Below are 19,308 nucleotides of genomic sequence, written 5' to 3'. Positions count from 1 at the left end.
GGTGGCCGTGACCTCCAGGATGCTCTTGGCAGGAGACCCGCCCACGTGAGCTGAAGCCCATTCGGCAGGTGCGTCTCTGAACGTCAGTGGTCCCCAGGGGCCCCACATGCCGTGAAAACAGAAGGGCAGGCCCGGATCAGGCTGTGTTGAGGACACTTGAATGTTTCATGACATTAAAGAAATATCTCAGCACATTCTGAGCTGAGAAACTTGCTTTCCTAGAGCTCACGGACCTAACAGAATCTCCCATCTCATCAGCCAAAGCGGACAGAAGTGTCTCCTCCCTGGATTGTCATGTCGAGCTGGACATACACGTGGCCGTCTCTCTCTCTCTCTCTCTCATACATGAAGGAAATAAATGATCATAAGAAAGATTAAGTCAGGGAACTATGTTCAATATCTTGTAATAAACTGCAGTGGAAAAGAATCAAAAATCAATAAATTTCAGATATACACATATTACGTATAACCGAATCGCTCTGCTGTACATCTGAAACCAACACAATGTTGTAAGCCAACTCTACATCAATAAAAATAAATAAAGAAGAAATAAAGGAAGAAAGCCAGGCACGCTGCACATTTTGAAAAATATATACGTAGGAAGCATTTAGAAAAGTATTATTTGTAGTAGAGACAAGAGAAAAATAGGATCTCCTTAAATATCCAGGAATAAAGAAATGGTTAAATAAATGATGGTGAGAAATTCATATTATAAAATTAAAAATTAAATTAAAATTCTTTTAAAGAAAACCAAATTTGATCTATATATATATTAAAAAAAAAAGAAATGTTAAGAAATAGAAAAATGTAAGATTGAACTCTAGGTTTCCAAGGCGCATGGACTTTGCTTTGTCCTGAAAGGAGTCTGGAAATCTTCTCCCTCGCCAATCCTTCATCGCAGCCCAAATCAGAACCCGAGAGATGGAGGGATAACTCCCCGATCTGGGGGTCGAGAGGCGAGCATCCGACTCCCCGTTCTTGCCATGGAGCGAATGAGTGTTCAGTTCCCTCCTGCTCCCCCCACCATCGCTACACGGGGTCACTTCTTTGCAATTATTTTGTGTGTCGTGGGCAGCAGCTGATGGCTATTATGTTTTGCCGTTTTGGAAAGGCCACCGAAAGGCCCGCTCTGCACCCCGTAGTGACCAAGGTTAGAAACAGAGGTCAAAGCATGCCTGCTGCCGGAGGAAACGTATTTTTATGCTCTTTTTTTTTTTTCCAACTTGGCAAGCAGATGGCTGGAGCCTTAGACGAGTGCCAGGAAGAAACAGCTGGCAAATCAAAACAGACTGAAAAGTGTTTAGAAGTGCTTATGAGCATTTGGAAGAAACAACATTTTGGAAAAGGGAGGGGGGAAAAGTTCAAGCCATACTTAACATGCAGGGATGCGCTCAAAGCAGGGAAGCAGGATGCAGATTTCGTGCAGGGAGGCAGAAATCTGGAGCGGATCCCAGCTGCCCTGCAGGCGTCTGCTGGGGTGGGACGTGGTGGCCACAGCGAACACAGTGAGGTAATTCAGAGGCAGCGAGGGGAGGGTGCAGCTCAGCCGTAGAGGGCCTGCTTGGCACGCACGAGGTCCGGGGTTCAATCCCCGGGCCCTCCAATTCAGAGAGAACGCAAATGGGACAGACAGAGCGAGAGAGAAGGAAAGAGAAGGCAGAGATGCTGCTTTGCAATCTTCCCCGGGAGCTTCCCCCTGAAACTGGCCCCCATCCTCGGAGGGCAGGGAGGCGCCGAGAAAAGATGGAGACCCTCCAGATGGGGAGGTGGCAGCTTCAATAAGCAAGGGGACTGACTGACGAAAGAAAGAGTGAAGGGAAAAGTCGGGAAGATGGGGGAGTCCAAGGAGAAGGAATTTAGATCGAGTGTCCTGGCTCCTCCCCCAGGAGCTTCCAAGATCCTCCTAACCCAATTAGTTTGTGGATTAAAGAGATGGCTGGTGGCTGGATCTCCTAGATGGTGTCAAGGTCGGGGCTGGTTTCCGGAAAGACCCCTCCTTCCTCCCCAGGCTGAATGGCTCCCTGGAGCATTTGCCCTGGAGAATCACTGATACAGAACAATGTATTTATAGCAACATGGGGGTTCCATACGGCACAGCATAAATGGATGGAGATGGGTCATTGATGGCAGTGCGGACAGAGAAATAAAATGTGGGGAGACCAGCAGGTCTCAGGTTCAAGATCAACCCCTGTGCCAATTTCAAACAAAATTGCAGGAGACCCAGAACCCCAGGGCTGTCTCCCTTTGACGCCTAAACAAAAATGTCGCATCAACAATTTTGCTGGGAAGAGTCTGGAATTCACAGAGCATGAGCAACATTATTATTTCAAGTCTTAAAACCTCTCAAAATCAAACGGAGCTTGTTTTGCCTCATCCAATGATCCTCCTGCCCCCACCCCAAGAGCCACGCATCCCTGGAGCGATTCTCTGAAATCATTGATGATTTCGCTCTGGCTTGTTTGTTCCCTTTTTCTTGCTTGGACTGGATTCTAGGACCAGCCCTGACCCGTAGGAGACTCCTGATAATTTGCTGGTAATCCAGTGTCGCTGGTTGCTAACAGGCTGTGCGTATGAAGTACGTTAACTAAAGGAACTGTCAGGGATGCAGTGGGAAAGGATTCCACGTCGAAATGTTCCAACCATCACCTTCGTTTCCACTTTTCTACACCATGATGAGTTCCAAAGCCGGAATGCCCTCCATACCTGGATAATTTGTTTGGATTTCAAGACTAAGTCCTGGTCAAACTGCATCCAACACATGAGGATGGAGAAATCGTCCAGGCTCTGCCCCAGTGGACGTCTCCCCTGAAGATAAAGGCAGGTGACTCCCAAGATCACCTTTGAAAGTCTTTATTTTGTCGTGCACATCTCCCCGCTCTGTCTTATTTCTCTCTTCCTTGATTCCAGCTTCTTACCCCCCCTTTTTTTTTTTATTTTCCTGAAAGAGTCCAAATTCAACAGATAGTTAACATCATTGATCAGGGGTGTGGGAAAAGGATGAAGATAATGATTCTTGCAAACAAAGGCTTCCATTAAAATAGCATCTTAACGTCTTCCTGGGCAGGTGTGTGGGATAATTCACTTAAATCATCCGGCCGGGTCCAAATCTCTACTCAACAACAATGTGTTTTCTCAGCACCGGTTACAATGAAGTGCGCAATGGTTACATTGTTAATCTTCTCAACTTTCTTCCTTCCATGCTACACACCCCTCCACTTTGCTTTCTGCTCATCCCAGTTGGCCTGTCTGTGCTCTCCGTGGTGGAACGTGTGTCTGCGTTTCCCTCACGACCTAAATCCGAGTCATCCATCAAGGTGACCTGTGACCTTCCCGTTGCAAAACACAATGAACATTTCTCCATCCTCATCTCATCACCCGCAACCAGCAGCATTTGACACACCTGGCCAGTCTTCCCTCCCTGAGATGTTCGTTCTGCTTGACCGGCCTGGGTACCACTTTGGAAATGTTTCTCCTGTTTTACTGGACATCTGTCTTCCCGGTATGCCTCTTGACTACCTTCATCTGTGGACGTCCGAGAACCTGCACTTCCCGGGACCCAGCCCTCCTGTCCCCCACTCTTGTCAGCCAAATCCAGTCCCTCATTACCTCTTTATTAACTGTGCCCTCTGTCCCCCGACGGTCCCCCATCTGTCACCAAGTCTTCCTTCAACTTAAAAGTCATATTTTGCAGTTTTAAGACACATCTCAAAACCTGCTTACCCAAAACAAAATTCATGATTTTTTTTCCCCTTTTGACCTAACCCTTGGAAGACCATAAGACCATTTCTGTAAAAGGCAGCTCCATGCTATTAATCGGAAAGAACTCAGATTCCCTGACTTGTTTTTTTTTTTATATACTACATTCAAACAATCAGCAAATCCTGTCCAATTTCATTCACAATAGCCAAGCTCTGGAAACAACCTATGTGTCCATTGACAGATCAATGGACGAAGAAAATGTTAATGGAAAATTATCTGCAAAAACACTGAATCACTGTGTTGGACACCTGAAACTAACACATTATTATAAACCAACTATACTGCAATAAAAAGAAAAAAGTGTAAAAATTAAAAAAGAAAATGTCTTGTATATGCATACACATATAAATTTGTGTGTGTATGTATATATTTTATCCTCCTTAAAAAAGAAAAGCCATCTTGATATTTGCAACAACGTGGGTGAACCGGGAAAAAATTACATTACATTGTAATGTGACTGGAGAAGTTCATGGAGAATTTTTTATTTTAACTCTGCAAAGGTTCACAGCTTTCTTCAGACAAAGTGTTTATGAGAGTTATTGAACATTAAGATGAATTTATAATTTCCCTTTCATAAAACCCTGTTTTTTTTTTCTGAATTAACTCACTTTCTCTGCCACGATATGCATCCAGTCTGTCACATGCTATCTAGTGGATATATTTAAATTTAAAATTAGTTTGAAAACATATCTCCAAGTTATGAAACATGTGGGAAACAAACTCCATTTTGAAAATAGTTATTTGACAATGTTCTCATTGTGTGTGAGTTTGTTGCCAAAAGTGACATGTGAAAACCACAAAAATCCTAAGATTTTCACAAGCAATAAATTGGAAACAGTTTTTCTAACTTGTTTAAAATGCTCCCAACAAAAAACTATTTGATTTAGATTTAACTTCTTTCTTTAAAGCTTAAAAAAAAAAAACCTTTTTGATTAGTTTGCAATGAAAAAACAACATCACAATAATATTTGCCATTAAATAATATTTTAACGAAATTAAATTTTGTTAAAAGTTTGCATAATTGGTGAATGAGATTTAAAATGTCTTTGGAAGGACCACATTTCACTGAATTAAGAAACGGTAAGATAAAGATAACGCGACAGCTTTGCAAATGTTGAAACGCCAAAGCAAATAATGACATGCACCTTAAAGTATAAATTTGACAGCAAATCTACCAAGCATGCAATCCGTTAATAGCTGCATATCATTGTGAGGTTTTTTTTCTCTTCAGATATGACAGCCACTAATTTTAATCAATGGAACAAAGCAAACTTAGAACCAAACCTTCAATTTGCTGCCTCACATAGTGTTAAAGAAAAATACTAAACCATAATGAGGTATATCCAATCACGCTGTGCTAGAATAAAATAATAATAATGCTCACATGAGAAATAAAGGATTTTGTACAATTAGCAAGTAGAATAGAGTTGAGTATATTGAAATGTTCATTTCACTATTTTTTTAAAAGCGCCTTTTTTTTATTTCTATAAATTGCACAATAAATTACCATTGTACACATGGATTATTTGAAATTAATCACTTAACAAGATATATATAAATTTTTAAATGCATGAATAAATAGACATAATACGTTGGGGAAAGATTTTTTTACCAAAAGGGATTCTCTAGTAAAATGTCCCGAGGTCAGGGGTCCACTCCCCTCCACCTGACGTGGGGCCTCGGCCAGGCACCTGCTGCTGCCTCCCCGTCCCCGTCTGTCCTGGGCATCAGGACTCCCTTGATGTCAAGCGCAGCAGGATGGAGACCTCGGTTCCACCTGGTCTTCTGCCGTGGCTCCCCGCCTTCCTTCTCCATGAATCAAGCACACCTTACTTTAGAAAGACAGTCCATGCGGATGACCCCACATGCTGCCCTCCTGCCTTCAGTCTACCCTGGAGAGTTTCCACCACCACAGCCCACCCTTCATGTCACGTCTGGGGTCACCATCAGGCGGCCAGGCCCTGCCCGACAGGGGACAGCTGGGTTGTCTTTAAACCCCTTGACCTAGCGCAGCCGGTGGTTCTTAGAGAGTCGCTCAGTCATGCTTTTAAATGAATGGGGGGGGGGAATGAGAATGCCAAAAGCAAGCACTCCCTCCCGCTGGCTCCCTGTCATAATCCCGGGACAGGGTCATATGCCAGTTTCCTCCAGACCTGTCCCGAGTAAGGACGCTGAGACCGTAAGAAATGTCCATGACCAGAGGACTAGCAAGCGTCAGAGAGAAGGCCAAGCCACGCCGGGGCCCTCCGGCGTGTTCACGCCCCGCCACCATCGCAGACACACGGGCGGGTCACACGGGCTCAGTTCTGACGTGCCAGCTGGTGATGCAATATTGTGCGGAGAACTGAAATCAGGCGTCTGATTTCTACACCTTTACAAACACCTTGGTATTTATAGCCACTTATATGTGCATAATTCTAATATTTGTCATATTTATATTCGTTCATATTTATTTATATTATAGATGAATGCATTTTTATATTATATATGTGTATATTTTATAATATTTGTATATACAATACTTATACAATATTTGTATATATATTTATATATGTGTATAATATTTATATTATACATGTGTATATGATATACAGTGTTTGTATATATAATATTTCTATGTATATATATATTTATATAATATTTGTATATATAATATTTATATATGTGTACAATATATTATACATGTATATATGATATTCAGCATTTGTATATATTTCTATGTATATATATATTTATATATTTATATATAATATTTATATATGTGTATATAATATTTATATTATACATGTATATATGATATACAATATTTGTATATATAATATTTCTGTTTATATAATATTTATACAATATTTGTGTATATATATGTATATGTAATATTTACACAATATTTGTTTATATAATATTTGTGTATGTATATATAATATTTATATTATATATGTGTATATATTTATACAGTATTTGTATATATGATATTTCTGTTTATATAATATTTATACAATATTTGTGCATATAATATTTCTGTTTATATAATATTTATACAATATTTGTTTATATAATATTTGTATATGAACATATTATATTTATATTATATATGTGTATATATTTATACAATATTTGTATATATAATATTTCTATGTGTATATATAATATTTATACATTTGTGTATATAATATTTATATATGTATATATAATATTTGCATATGTGTATGTAATATTTATGTAACATTTATACAATGTTTGCATATGTATTTATCTAGGTATATAATATTTATATGTATATATAATGTGTATATAATATGTGTATATATTTATATATATTTATATTATATCTGTAGGTAATATTTATGTATGTATATATTATATTTATACTATATATAGAATATTTGTATATGTATATAGAATGTTTATACTTCATACACATACACATTTATATATTTATATAATATTCATACATTTATATATAACATTTCTATTTATATTTATATGCAATATTCATATATTATGTTTATATTATATATTTATATATAAAATGTATTGTAATATTTATATCCAAATTTCACATGTAATATTGATATATATTTATATAAAAATATAGAAGGCACTTATGCTTAAAAATAGATTAAAGTTTTATAATCCAGTTTCAAATACATGAAAGATATGTCTTAAAAATATATATACCCAATATCAAAAAATTTGTGCATATGTATACACAATTTTTAAGATTTTTTTATATAAAATTTTATATATTTTATATATATATATATATATATATATATATATGCATATATATATACTCAATATCTTTTGAGACGTCTGTTTCTGGTGGATACGCAGCTAGCACAGGAACACCGCCACTCCAGGCCATAACAGGTCCCCTCTTCCTGCCGGCCGGCCCTGGGAAGTGAATCGTTCGGACAGTACCAGCTCCTCACCTGAGCATCCCCTTCTCCCTGGCCAGGTCTCCTGATCTCAGGTCGCCTGAGGGCTGGCATCTCCCCCCATCTGATAATCCTGCAAGGAACATTTCAAAGAACAACTTAACCGCGTGGGTGAAGGCATTTTGGGCACCTTGCCAGGAGTCGGCTAATTAGGAACAGCAACACTGCTTCTCCCCACTGTCGCCCCTGAGTTGCATGTAAACCTGCTCAGCCTGTTCCCAGGGGGCCCTGGTGGGTTTGCCCCCGAGAGTCCCGAGCTTTCACTCTCCCCTCCAGCAAGTGAGAGCGAGCGAGGGGACTCAGTGGGGTTACCGAGTCTATTCCACACACAAAAACTAAGCCAGCAACGTACAACCTTTACTCATAGCTGCTTAACTGATAATCCCAGATTCATCCATTTGATCACCTGGTTATTTATGGAAGTTCTCTTACATGTTAAGTTCCCTGCTAGGAGCTAGGGATTAACACAGGAGTAAGACACAGTCCTTCCTCTCAAAAGCTTGCAGACAAAGACAAAACTAGACAAGTAAACAGGTGTGGGTCCAGTCCCAGAAGGGCTGTGAGGATGTGAAGAGATCCCATTATATATATTTTATAACATATATATAGATATGTCATGGAATATTACTCAGCCATGAAAAAGCATAAAATAATACCATTTGCAGCAACATGGACGGACCTGGAGATCATCATGCTAAGCGAAGTAAGCCAGAAAGAGAAAGACAAATACCATATGATATCACTCATATGTGGAATCTAAAAAAAAATGAGACAAATGAACTTATTTACAAAACAGAAACAGACTCACAGACATAGAGAACAAACTTATGGTCGCCAGAGGGGGCAGGTGGGAGAGAGATAAATTAGGAGTATGGGATGAACAGATACACACTACTATATAAAAAATACATAAGCAACAGGGATTTACTGTAGAACACAGGGAACTACATTCAATATCTTGTAATAAACTATAATGGAAAGAATTTGAAAAAGAATATATATACATATGCATATACATATATATGTATAATTGAATCCCTTTGCTGTGCACCAATAACTAACACTGTGAATCAACTATGCTTCAATTAAAAAAAAAGAATGTGTGTCAAACACTGTCACTTACGTCCTTCAGGGAGGAACTAACGATTCTGTGAGTCAGCCACATGGCTGATCTGTTATTCAGTTTACTACCCGTTCTGCTGGCCCAACTGCTCTTCTTTGTTTCTACATCTTCACATTCGTCCAGTCACTGTCAGCCTTTCTGAGACTCAGGGGAGGCCCCCAGGACTAAAACAAAATGTTTTACTTCAAGAGATGAAGGCACGTGGGGGACAGGGTCTGGTACACCCAAGAGGAATCTGCCAGGGTTCTGCTCAGTTTCAATCCCGCTTCTTCTTTGTTGCTTCTCAGTCCTGAGGGGAAGAAGGCAGGACAAGAAAGGGAATTAAGTTTGGGGTGGGAGGGAAATCATAAACGTGGCAGGGGAAACTGGTTTCAGGTATAGAAGAAATTGACACAACATTGTAACTGACTATACTTCAATTAAAAAACCAAAAAAATTTAAAAGCTCAAAAAAAAAAAACCCAAAAATCACCACGGTGGTGCACATGGTCTTTGGGCCACCCCAGTTCAAAATAACGACTTAATCTACTATTTAGGGCATCAATAATTAGCTATTCCTTTTAAATGATGATTGAAAAGGCAATGGTTATTTGCACATCAAAGCAGGTCTGTGCGCTTCAACGTGACTCCGATTGCAAATTTCTCCTTGGGAAGGAAGAAGGACACACAAGTTGACTGTTACGCTTAAAACAAACAATTCAAATTCTCGTCTAAGGGAACTGAAACCCGAAAGCTGACTTTCCAGAACTGATTTAAAACATACCCACATGTTTCCTTTGAAAGGCTGTTCTTCACTCCGCAAAATGCTTCGCCACTGATTTCCTTAGTAAAGACATTTTTTTTCCAGAATGCATTTATTTGTATTTGAGGTTGAAGAATCCCACAGAAAGAGGGACTTAAAAATTATTGATACACACAGCCACCCATCTGGTCACTGGCCATCCCCCTCCCTCTGTAGATGCGCCAAATGATTCCCCTTGTATCCACATATTTGAATATTATGTCATGTTGGGGAATTTGTTACTTACAAGATCAATACATTTTTGGTACTTTCAACTCTTACTCGTCCTTTCTGCTCCATTATGAGCACAAAATGAAATTTTGAAAATTCACCTGTGATTTTATGCTTGGCCAACATCGTAATCTTTTCCATGAATTCTGGCACGTTGTACACTGTTCTTTTAACACACACAGGATTTTGACCTCAGAGCATAACAACCAGAAGATATTCGATTATTATTGGAAAGCCTACAAAACCACAGAAGCATTTAAATAAAAATGCATAAAAAAGCAAGCAAGGAGAAAGAAAATTTGCCTCTGAGTTTGTGAATAGAAGGTACAGCATATACGAGAGAGGAAAATGAGTCGTGATTTCTACGTTTCAATGGAAAACCTTCAATAAGTTACTTTTTCTTGATGATGTAAAGAAAAAGGAAAGACTTTGAAACTTTGTTTCCAGAAGAGGAAGCTGGGTCAGCGGATTTCATTCAAGGGAACATCATTTCATTTTTCTGTTTAACACGCATCAATTATTTTAAAGTGATTTACATATGTTAATTAATTCAGTCTTCACAGTGAGCCCACGAGGCAAATACTGTGATTACACCCTTTTACAGATCAGGGAAATGAGATCTATAGATATTAATAATTTGTCCAAGGTTATTCACCAGGTGAAATGACGAAATAGCTCTTAAGCTGTGACATTTCCCCTCCAAAGGCCAGGCTCTTAATTACTGTGTGTCAGTGTGACTGACCCACTGAGTCAGGGACTGTTTGCAGCTCCCGATCACTAAGAAGGATGCTGTCAGAGAAGTGGGGTGGCTTGCGGTCTTAAAGTCTGGAGGCAGTGATATTAAAGGATCCTGGAAAAATAATTCCTTACAAGACTGGACCAGGACACGTTCATCATTAGAGTAAAGGAATCATTGATTGTCCCAAACAGGGTATTTCTGAGAGTGAACAGGGCATGTTGGAAATTAAATTAGCGCAAAAGCACCCAGGATGAATGAATCTAAAAGCCTTTTCCTGTTAATTCAAGGAGTGTGGAGCAAGACCCCATAAAAATAAATGAAAATTTTAGATGTCAAGAAGAATTAGGATTACAGTGTAATCTTGTTATCCTATAGCACAGGGAAATATACACAAAATGTTATGATAACTCACAGAGAAAAAAATGTGACAATGAGTGTGTATATGTCCATGAATGACTGAAAAATTGTACTGAACACTGGAATTTGACACAACATTGTAAAATGATTATAAATCAATAAAAAATGTTAAAGAAAAAAAGAAGAATTAGGATTAAGGAGCAGATGTCTTTCTTGTGGACATGGATTTTTTCCCCCTCTGTCATTTATCTTCTGCAAAACAGTACATTTAGCTGACGTCAGCGCGGGCATTTGGAAAAAGGCCGAGTCAACACGGAAACACAGTAGGTTGGCACCAATCTTGAGATGTCCTCGCCATCATGAGGACAGCTGATCATTCTCTGAAGCAGATTCGTGGATAATTTTGAACATTACCCTAGCTGCATGCTTGACTCATTTATTCTCTACGCTTGACCCTGTCATTCTGAGCATCCATCCATCTATTCATCCACATCCAGTGTAAGATTTTTCTCCAACTACAGTCCGAGGAGCCCTGCTTTGCCAACCACAGTTTTCGTCATCGGTGAAGTTCCCGTCTCCCCACCAGTTGTTAGATCGACAGACTGAAATTATCAGTCTGTCCCTTTGAAGACATTCAATAGATTTCACACAATAGGGGGAAAAAATAATCAAGACTCATTTCTAGAGATTTCGGAATGATTCGTTAAAATGAACAATTAGGAGAAATTCAGAATGACCGGGCTGTATGTCCAATGGTAAGAAGAAAATACATTATTCTCTCACATTTCCCTTCAGAAATGGATGGTGGATTCTTTGGTTTCACGCCCCCACTAGTTTTGATTGGTTTTGTTCAAGATAATTAATTTTATAGCCCCGTGTTGAAGATGAAGGTACCGCCTGGAGCCCCGCACGCTTTTGAAGGATGAAGTCCACATGGTGACCCAGAACCCAAAGAAAGAGAAAGCACATGGGGGGGTCCCCCATCCCGACGGCCATGCTGCCGTTTTCTGCTTAATCCTGATGGAGTTCAATTGACAAATGTGTTCTTTCATACACCAGGCTTTCCCTGCAGGGCTGGAGAACCCTTATCTTATATTTGATTCAAAAACTTCACCGTTTTAAATATGGAGTGTGTTGAAGTCCACTGATTCGCTTTTGCAGCTTTCTTTGCAACTATTAAACACCAGCTGGCTGGATTTGTGGATGTCAGTTCCTGGACCCTCTGCTTTTTTTTTTTTTTTTTCCTTTTTTCATGGGACTAACCCTTTGCCAATTTCCCACTGCAGATTTATAGACAAAGCATAAAAACCAAGTCCCTGGTGATTGCTTCAAATTTATTATTCTTTTACAGAAATATTTCACCCTTTTAGTTTCTTTATCTTTTATATACATTTTAGACTCGTCTTGTATACATAAAAAAAAAAAATCCTGCTGGGAGTTTTGCTTCATATTGCATTAAATCTACAGGCCAATTTGGGGAGAATTGACACCTGAAATTACATTAAGAGTTTCAATCCAAATTCACAGCGAATCTCCATTTATTTGGTTCTCCTTTGATTTCCTTCATTAAGATTTTATAGTTTTTACCCTATAAACCGTGTACCTATCTTCTTACATTTATACTTGAAAATTTTATTTTTGTAAGTATTAAAAGTGACACTTTTATTTTTTTTAACATTTTTTATTGAGTAATAGTCATTTTACAATGTTGTCTCAAATTCTAGGGTACAGCACAATTTTTCAGTTATATATGAACATATATATATTCATTGCCACATTTTTTTTTCACTATGAGCCACCACAAGACCTTGTGTATATTTCCCTGTGCTGTACAGTATAATCTTGTTTATCTATTCTCATTTTAAAATCCCAGTCTGTCCCTTCCCACCTCCCCGCCCCCTTGGCAACTACAAGTTTGTATTCTCTGTCTATGAGTCTATTTCTGTCCTGTATTTATGCTTTGTTTTTGTTTGTTTGTTTGTTTTTGTTTTTGTTTTTTAGATTCCACATATGAGCGATCTCATATGGTGTTTTTCTTTCTCTTTCTGGCTTACTTCACTTAGAATGACATTCTCCAGGAGCATCCATGTTGCTGCAAATGCGTTATGTTGTCGCTTTTCATGGCTGAGTAGTATTCCATTGTATAAATCTACCACCTCTTCTTTACCCAGTCATCTTTCTTTTTTTTTTCCCCCACCACTTGTACATGGAAATGTACAAGTAGAAACAAATTTGTTTCGTTCTGTTTTGTTTACTCTGCCCTGGGACCTCACTGGATTTTCTATGTAGGTAATCATGTCATTTACTAATAGAGATAACGCATATTATTTTATTCTTTCCATCTATAGCATTGTTTGTTTTTCTTAGCGCTCTAGGGGAAGAACCCTACTCCAGGGCTGAACAGGAGTGACGAGAATGAACATTCTCACCTCGCTTCCCAGCTTCTGGGAAGCAAACCTACCTGCCTGCCTCATTAGCCATCATGTTAGCTGTAGTGTTTGTGTTGATACCCTTTATAAAGTTTCATACATGTCCTTCTACCATTAATTGGCTGAACATTTTTGTCGTGAATGGATGCTGTAGCTTGCCACTGTTTTATCAGCTGCCATCACCATGCAACTTTTATCTTTAAGATTATTACTATAGTGGATTTCATTGGCTGTTTTCTGCATCCAAACATCACGTGGCATCACTCAGTGATGGTGCATTATTCTTTTGTACACATAATGCTGGACACAGTTAGCTAATATTCTCTTGAGGATTATTGTATGCTTGTTAATAAGGGACATGGCTCTTATTTTCTGTTGTAAAAAATTTCATGGTCTGCCTTTGGTCTCACGGTGACACTGACCTCATAAAATAGGGCGGGGGTGTTCTCCTCCTTCCTAGAAGAAATCATGTAGAGTTAATGTTGTTTCTTCTGTCTTTGTTTCATAGAATCTCCCAAGGAAATGATCTGGTCCTACTGATTTCTTTTTCAGAAAAAAAAATTTAATTCCAAATTAAACTACTTTCATATTTATAGGATTATTCAGGTTAACTGGGGCGACCAGAATGCATTTTGGAGAAGCAGACTCATTCTATCAAAGTTGTGAAGTTTCTGTTTATAGGGGTGCTTTGTTTACTGCTAATGTCCATTAGGTCTACAGAGATGTGCCCCTCTCTCCTTCGTGTCTTGTCTTTATTTGGATATATCTGCCTTGCTCAGAGATCAATGTTCCTCATGGTCCCCAGGCACCAGCTTTGATGGTATTGATTTTCTGTCCCCTCTCTGAGTGATAAGCATTCGCTGCCCCAGCCCTGAGACAGACCTGGGGTCTTCCATATGTGGCTCGGTCTCTCTCTGCCACAGAGCCCATTGCTCAGTTTCCAGCTGTGCTGAGTTCAGGAGAGAAAAAGAAGTGCCAAACTCATCGCCAATTGGTTGACTTCAAAGTCAGATTTTTTTTTTTAACCAATCTGCCTATTAGCATCTCCTTTTCAGGTTTCAAACAGTTTCTCATGCATTCTTTCCAGAATTTATAGTTGCTTCCAGTGGAAGAGAAAAGTCTGAAGCAGGCTTACTTTAGTCCACCCAGCATTGGGACATACCAGTATTTTTTTTTAATGTGTATTTGCTTGAGTTTTTTGTTTGTTTGTTTGTTTGTTTGTTTGGGGGAGGGAGATATAATTAGGTGTATTTATTTATTCATTATTTGTTTGTTTGTTGACTTGTTTTTGGTGGAGGTCCTGGATGGAAGACATTGATATCAAATATGTCACTGGCCTCATAAAATTGAAAATATATTAATTCAGAAAGTTATGAACTACTTTTCTCCGACAATAAAGAGAATCAAATTCATCATAATCAACTTGTTTACCCTCCCAGCTGCAATTTTGCAACTACCAGAATTATTTTTTGCATGAAATGTTGCCTTAGAAGGGTGGATTTAAGCAAACATTATAGCAAGATATGGCGGGAACTACCAGGGTGCAAAGGCCACCCTCACGGCAGACTTGACGTTTATCTGCAATTTAAACATTATACATCAGGAGAACATTTCTGTGAAGAAAGCAGGAATCTTCAACCTTAGTCAGTTGTTTGCAGACACGATATGCTTTTTTGGAAAGCTGACCCAGAGCGGCAATCAAGAAATATTCTGTCTTCTAGGAGAACATAGGTGGGACACTCTTTGACAAAAATCACAGCAATATTCTCTTGGATCAGTTACCCCAAGCAAAAGAATTGAAAGCAAAAATAAACACGCAGGACCTAATTGAACCTAAAACCTTTGCACAGCAAAGGATGCCATCAACAAAACACAAAGACAAGCTTTGGAAGGGGAGAAAATATTTGCAAACAGTGCCATTGACAAGGGGTTACTATCCAAATTACACAAGCAGTTCATACAACTCAATACTGAAAAAAAATGAGCAGAAGACCTGAATAGACATTTCTCCAAAGAAGACATACACATGGCTAACTTTTCATCAAAAGATGCTCAACATCACTAATTATCAGAGAAACGCAAGTCAAAACTACAATGAGATGGCACCTCACACTGGTCAGAAGGGCCATCACCAGAAAGTTCACAAATGACAAATGCTGGGGAGGGTGTGGAGAAAAAGGAACCCTCCTCCACTGCTGGTGGGAATGTAATTTGGTGCATCCACCATGGAGAACAGTATGGAGGTTCCTTTTAGAACTAAAAATAGACTTACCATATGATCCAGCAATCCCACTGCTGGTTATATGTGCAGAGAAGACAAAAACTCGAAGTCAAAAAGACACCTGCACCCCAATGTTCATAGCAGCGCTACTTACAATAGCCAAGACATGGAAGTAACTCCAAGTGCCCATCAACAGAAGATTGGATTAAGAAGATGTGATACATAGATAGATAGGTAGGTAGATAGTTGATAAATAGATAGATAGGTAGGTAGATAGATAGATAGATAGATAAATAGATAGATAGATAGATAGACAGACAGACCAGTAGGATAGAAGGATGGATGGATGGATGGATGGATGGATGGATGGATAGATACATAGATAGATAGATAGATCGATAGATCAATAGATCGACTGATAGATAAATGGATGGAAGGATGGGTGGATGGATGGAAGGATGGATGGATAGATAGATAGATAGATAGATAGATAGATAGATAGATAGATAGATAGATAGATAGATTGATCAATCGATCTATAGATCAATAGATCGATCGATAGATAAATGGATGGAAGGATGGGCGGATGGATGGGCGGATGGATGGATGGATAAATAGATAGATAGGTAGGTAGATAGATAGATAGATAGATAAATAGATAGATAGATAGATAGACAGACAGACCAGTAGGATAGAAGGATGGATGGATGGATGGATGGATGGATGGATGGATGGATAGATACATAGATAGATAGATAGATCGATAGATCAATAGATCGACTGATAGATAAATGGATGGAAGGATGGGTGGATGGATGGAAGGATGGATGGATGGATAGATAGATAGATAGATAGATAGATAGATTGATCAATCGATCTATAGATCAATAGATCGATCGATAGATAAATGGATGGAAGGATGGGCGGATGGATGGGCGGATGGATGGATGGATAAATAGATAGATAGGTAGGTAGATAGATAGATAGATAGATAAATAGATAGATAGATAGATAGACAGACAGACCAGTAGGATAGAAGGATGGATGGATGGATGGATGGATGGATGGATGGATGGATGGATGGATGGATGGATAGATACATAGATAGATAGATAGATCGATAGATCAATAGATCGACTGATAGATAAATGGATGGAAGGATGGGCGGATGGAGGGGCGGATGGATGGATAGATAGATAGATAGATAGATAGATAAATTACTCAGCCATAAAAAAGACTGAAATAATGCCATTTGCAGAAACCTGGATGGACCTGGAGAATATTATCCTTAATGAAATAAGTCAGACAGAGAAAGACAAATACTGTATGACATCACTTATATGTGAAATCTAAACAAATAATACAAATAAATGTATGCAAAACAGAAACAGACTTGCAGATATAGAAAACAAACTTGTGATCACTGCTGGGGTAGGAAGAAGGGAGGGGCCAAATTAGAGGTATGGGATTAACAGATACACACCACTACACATAAAATAGATAAACAACAAGTTCATACTGTACAGCACAGGGATCTATATTCAATATCTTATGTAACTTAAGGTGAAAAAGAATATGAAAATGAATATGTGTATATTCATGTATGACTGAAGCATCGTGCTGTGCACCAGAAATTGGCACAACATTGGAAACTGACTGTACTTCAATAAAATACATATACAAAAAGAAAAAAGAAAAAACAAAAAGAGCAAATTGTAGCATATGTGAATTTATATCTCAATAAAACGATTTAAAAAAATTTTAAAGACTCGCTCTGCCTTAATATGACTGACAACTTCAGAACTGTTATTAATACTTTTGATTAATAGTGATTCATAGACCAGCAAAAGGGTGTATGTAGAGACATCACTTCCCAAGTTTTGTTCTGGGTGCCACGGCTTCAAAACATGGGAGGAGGAGGGAGGGTGTAGCTCAGTGTTGGAGCGTGTGCTTAGCAGACATGAGGTCCTGGGTTCAATCCCCAGTTCCTCCTCTAAAAAGAAATAAATAAACAAACCTAATTTCAAAAAAAAATAGGGTGTGGGGAAAGAAATGAACCCATCTGAGCAAAGGCAGCAGTGGTACCATCTCTTCGCAACCTCTCTCCTCACTCCCAGTTAATGCCACTCTTGTCATGAAGTCAGAACGTTTAGAATTCTTCACTTGTGCGGTGTGTGCATTGCTAAACGTCTTCATGGACTTTCTAATGTTGTTGAAAGCTGACTTAAAAATCAAAACATCAGATGCGTTCACAGGATTATTGTTTTTATGGTTTTTTTACTGAGGCGTATTGACTTTGTTACATTTGTGATAAAAATCTCTGCCTTTTCATTTTTGTTGATACCTGTAACTGCACATCCTCCTCTTTAATTTGAAAGAGGCATAAAATCAATCATTCTGCCAGCTTTGACCTTTCTTACTTTGACTATTAGCAAGAAACGAAATACATGTCTCATCAATTGTTTCAGGAACTCTTCCATCGTTCAGCCAGGGAGATTTCCATGGCTCCTGCATTTTCAGCCTCTGTCTATCTTAGGTTACGTTGCAAGATGCATCCACTTTGTTTCAGACACTCATGACTTTTGCATGTTCTTTCCGAGTTTCCAAAGAGCATTTGGAAATAGTGAGCTTTATTCCAGAATATGTATTTCCAAATATTTACACATAACTAATAGATTCCTTTCCGTGACCTACTGTTAAAAATAAATTTCAAATAAGTGGCGTTATATTACCAGAAGCTTTATTGTATTTGGGCTGGAAGCTTTATAACATTAACAGACATTCAGGTCATAATCAAGCTGCCTCCACCCACATTTATATGAAGATATGGGGCTTATTTCAACTGATTCACTTCGAGAAGGGTTATTGTCAACACAAGTTACTCTTTCCATAGTTTGGGGGAAAAAAGTTTCCAAATGCTAGGAGGAGGGTGTAGCTCAGTGGTAGAGTGTGTGCTTAGCATGCATGAGGTCCTGGGTTCCATCTCTGGTACCTTCATTAAAATAAACAAACCAACCAACCCAATTGCCCACCCCCTAAAAAAAAAAAACACTAATTCCTATAGAAGAGAAATGGGAGGGAGGGAGGGAGGAAGCAGACTGGCTTGCTCATGTTCCATTCCACCCCCACCCCCACAAGAAATAGCTGAAACGTCAAAACAGAGAATGCTGAGAAAAACATTAAATTATGGAGAATGTTGTGGGAGGCATGGAATGTTAGCTGGGAGCAGCCGTGAAGTCTGGGCTCCAACTGTCACCAGCTGGGTCCTTCCATGTGCATCCTTCTCTCCCATCATGAAGCCTTTATGTACTGCCGGTCCCAGGACCTCACTGTGATGACCAGATGTTGGGGCTGGTGGTCCCCTGGGTTTTTCCTAATCGTCCAATTTATTGTTTTACTCCCATTCTTTGCCCTCTGACTCCTGTGATGTCTATAAGGGTCCACTCTGGGCACTTGTTTATTTTCTCCAAGTTTTACTTATTTGTGAAAAGATGCAATTGAATTGCACAAACGTGAGCGGAGGCCATTCAATTTTCAATGCAAGTGTCTGACCTGGTCCAGCAACACAGAAATCCCCAAACCCACATCTGGAAAATTCAGTGCATTGAGGCTGGACGAGATTTCTTAGGAATGGTTTGGGGTGGACCTGCAGATTTAAAGGCTATTGCTAGGAAAGGAAAATTTAACACTTTCTTACTGCAAGTAAAACTCCAATGATTTAATAGGTATAA

Source organism: Vicugna pacos, chromosome 36, assembly GCF_048564905.1.
Source record: "Vicugna pacos chromosome 36, VicPac4, whole genome shotgun sequence".
NCBI lineage: Eukaryota > Metazoa > Chordata > Mammalia > Artiodactyla > Camelidae > Vicugna > Vicugna pacos.
This window is presented reverse-complemented; position numbering follows the sequence as displayed.